The 4192-nt window shown below is 43.2% G+C and overlaps 1 non-coding gene across 1 annotated transcript; it reads left to right on the top strand.

Annotated features, from left to right (window-relative positions):
* Window positions 1-591: 591 nt before the first annotated feature.
* LOC137960697 (small nucleolar RNA R71) lies at window positions 592-698 on the top strand. Its single transcript, XR_011114247.1, has one exon. It is a non-coding gene; the product is annotated as a small nucleolar RNA R71 (small nucleolar RNA).
* Window positions 699-4192: the final 3494 nt, after the last annotated feature.

The following is a 4192-nucleotide window of genomic DNA, read 5'->3' as shown; positions in this document are numbered from 1 at the left end:
GAAGGTTTTTGTGGAATCAATGGTTGTTGAGTGAAGTGTGGGCGAGGAGCTTGGGGTTGAGTAAACCCTGGAGGACCCCCAACCTATGGGCCCTTGGACCATGAGAAATTTGGGTGCCTAGCCCAACCCGGATTATATGTTTCTAAAAAAGGATCGTTTCGGTTTGGTCAATGAAAATTCTGGACTGCATTCAAGTCCTGAATGAGCTCCGGGTAGGATGAACTAGATGGACACATTTGTGTGGGATGAGATGAACTAGAGCATATGGCACAGACAGTAGATGGGTTAGGAGTAGGTGAACTCTTGGACACCATAAGGGCATCAATTTTTCTAGTCAACCCCTCAATCTTGGCCATGAGCATGGGTGTTTCACTAACCTCGTAGAGACCCCCTCTTTTGGCTTCGTGGGATCTCCTATCAACATTAAATGACGTACCCCATTGCTGAGATTGATCACTCAACGTTTCAAAGAAGTCCCACGCCTCACTAGCACTCTTACCCATCAAACTCCCACCACTCGTTGCATCTACCATGGATCTAACCTGGGGTGTAAGACCTTGATAAAAGTATTGCACTAAATGCCATTTCTCAAACCCATGATGCAGACACCTACGGATCAAATCCTTCCATTTCTCCCAAGCCTCATAAAAGTGTTCACCCTCCTATTGCATAAAGTTGGAGATTTCTCTCCTGAGGGTTGTAGTTCTCTGAATGGGAAAGTACTTGGACAAAAATTTCATGACTAATGTGTCCCATGAAGTAATGATGCCCACCTCTAAGGAATTAAGACAAGACTTGGCCTTATCCTTAAGTGAAAATGGAAAGAGTCTTAACCGGATAGAATCATCTGAGAAATTCTAGAATTTCAAAGTTGCACATATATCTAAGAATTCCTTGATGTGGTAATAAGGGTCCTCCTTCTCCAACCCATAGAATGTAGGGAAGAGTTGGATCACACCCGGCTTCAACTCATAACCGGCGGTAGTAGTGGGTAGCAATATAATGCAAGAAGGTGATGTGAAGTGGGATGGGATAGAATAATCCCTCAGGGCTCTACGGTCACCGGCTGCAGGTAACTGTAATGGTTCACCCTGATTCACCATGGTAGCTCCTAACTTGACTTCTGGTGTTTTCCTACAAATATGTTCTACCTCTTCAACCAAGGGAGTTAATGGTTCACTTAGGGAGCGGCGCCCGTTCATAAAAACAAAAAATGAAGCAAAACTAACTATCAAATTATGTTAACAAACTCACTACTGAAAATACGAACTAACTAGAAGAAATAAAAATAACTCCATACAAAATCATCAAGATAAAATTATGAAAGCAAAAAAATTAAAAAAAATAAAAAAAATCTAACCTAAGACCATGGAGAACAAAGAAATACACTTAATACGTGCCTCCCCGGCAATGGCGCCAAAAACTTGATGTGAAATTTAATTACATCGGCTTTTATACCTCGCAAGCGTACGAATCATTCATGTAATCTAGCGGGAAGCGAGGGTCATATCCACAGGGAGGACTGAATTTTGTGTATTCTTCAGTCAACTAGCCTAACCAAATATGATGAATTAATCTGAACTAAACACTAATTATATCCTAGATTATCAAGCAATAATCTAATTAACTATTTTCACAACAAGAAACATCAACTCTGGATTTTATCGTGATTCGTGCCTCTCTCGAGCACCACATAACCACGAATCTGGATTCTCAATCCTTGCGTCTAGCCCCTCTCGGGTGCCTAGAGTTAATGACAGAGATCGGATTACACTAGAATTAAGAGAATCAATTTCCTATTGTGATGATGCTAAAATTATCAACTCTGGATTTTACCGTGATTCGTGCTTCTCTCGAGCGCCACGTAATCACGAATCTGATTTTTCAATCCTTGTGTTTAGCCCCTCTCGGGCGCATAGAGTGAAAGACAGAAATCATATTAAAATACCAAAATCCAACCTAAATTACAATCCTACCCTAACTAGCTAATTTAATCAAATATCTAGAAAAAAAATATTCGATAAACATTAATTCTCAAATCAAATTTAATAAACATTCAAAACCTAAATTCAAACTATATGAAAATTAAATTAAAAAATGATGGATTACTCCCCTTTTCCTTCCTCTCGCTCGGGCAGCAAATGCTTGTTCTCACGGGTGCTACAATTTCCAGAAATTGATGGCTTCGGGTTGCAAGAACAAGTGGCCGGAGGTAGAGACGAAGCCGGTGAAGAAGGATAGAAACCCACAGATGGAGGTGGTGCGGCGGACGATGGAATGGAGTCGAAGTCCTCTGATCGGCTCTCTCGAGTCTCGGTTGGAGTCGAAATAGCTCCAAAAATGGTCGAAAATGGGTAATCGACGCTGGAGGATAGTCGGAATGCGGAATCGGCGCCAAAGGAGCCCTCTCGGATCACCTCTCGGCCTGGCGAGCAGAAACTGGCAGTGTCGAACTCGCCACGATGGAGACTCTCTCGATCTCTCCTCGGGTCTGTTCTCGGTTGCCGGACGGCGGTGGACGACGGTGGCATGGCGAACGACGGCTGGAAATCCTCTCGGGTCTCCCTTCTTTCGGTCGGCGGCCTCCCTTTTCTCCCCCCTCGACTTCTCTTTCTATTGATCGATTGTGCCCTAAAAAATCCCTCTCTTTCACTCATTGCATTTTTGTAAATATCTCCTTCTCCATCAAAATTCTCCTGAAATTCCATAATTGAATCCATAAAAATCATTTCAGGAAGAAATAAACCTTAAAAGCAAATGAAATATAATTTAGGAGAGATAAATATGCAATATAAGAAGTGATTAATGCCAAATTCAATAAATGCACGTTTCATTTGAAAATAGATTAATACCCACCTATAACACAATTATAAGGATTATTCAATTATAATTAACTTAGTTCTCATGTCAGAATCTGGCATCTATCATCCACCCTTGGGGATTCCTATACCCCAGAGGATTTGCGTCAACTGATTGATGAAAATCATCAACGGACAAAGGAATCCATTGATGAGGTTTGTCAGACCACGGCTGACCTGCGTTCGGCCATGGCAGCCATGGATACATCAATCCAACTCCTCCTCCGGCGGCAGAAGGACAATGGACTTTGATCGCCGCCGTCGGGAAGCTATACACCACCGGCAGTGCACCACCCACCACAGCTGTGCCACCCACATCCCCCATTGAGACCTCACGCTATTGCCCCTAATTTGGTTCCCAGGTATGTGAAATTGAACCTCTTGATCTGGTTACATAGATGTGACCAGTTCTTTTACCATCAAAAAACACCGGCGGATGACCGGGTCCAATTGGCTGCATTCCACATGCTCAATGAAGCGCTTCTATGGTTCCACCAATTAACAAATGAACATTTGGTTCCGGATTGGGATGTATATAAACAATCTTGCATGCTGAGGTTTGGTCCTTCAGCCAGTAGCAATCTATTGGGTGAATTGGTGAATTTGAAACAGACGGGCACAATTGAAGTGTACCAAAAGACCTTCCAGGAACGCTTGGCCAGAGCCAGTACCATTGTCAAGCCCTCCCAGTATGTTAACCTTTTTACTGCTGGCTTGATAGAGGCCCTGCGTCTGGAGGTTGAATTACACGAACCTAGAGATTTGGACCACACTATGAACTTGGCCAGAACCTTTGATACTAAACAGTGAGCTTTGAAGGAATCCCTAGTCTGATGACCAGCTTGGCCAAGTAGGGCGACTACCATTGCACCCTCACCCTATTCAAGGCCTCCACGTACTGGACACAATGCAGCTCCACGTGCAGAGAGTTCTTCCTCCACACTGCCAGTACCATAGATAAAAAAATTGAATAGACAAGAGATGGAACAAAGGAAGGTGAAGGGTCTTTGTTTTAATTTTGATGAAAAGTATGTCCAAGGTCACATATGTAAGAGATTATTCAGTGTGCTTCTCTGTGAGGATACTGAGGAAAGACTCCCAGAAGAAGACAGTGTTGAGACAGAACATGATGCCTCAGCTATTTCACTCCATGTCATGACTGGCATGCATAGTTCCAACATAATGCAAGTTTAGGACAAGTTGCACCATCTACAGTTACTAACCTTAGTTGACTCTGGCAGCACGCACAACTTCATAAGTCAGCCAGCGGTAGAATCGTTTGGTTGGTAATCAAGCAAAAAACAGGCCTCTCAATCGCAGTGGCCAATGGGGCC

Source organism: Aristolochia californica, unplaced genomic scaffold (assembly GCF_029961685.1).
Source record: "Aristolochia californica isolate CCGP_79_NKW_82.1479 unplaced genomic scaffold, dmAriCali1.0.hap1 SCAF_3, whole genome shotgun sequence".
In the NCBI taxonomy this organism is placed as follows: domain Eukaryota; kingdom Viridiplantae; phylum Streptophyta; class Magnoliopsida; order Piperales; family Aristolochiaceae; genus Aristolochia; species Aristolochia californica.
The sequence above is the reverse complement of the archived record's forward strand: the minus strand, read 5'-3'. Positions and strand labels throughout refer to the sequence as shown.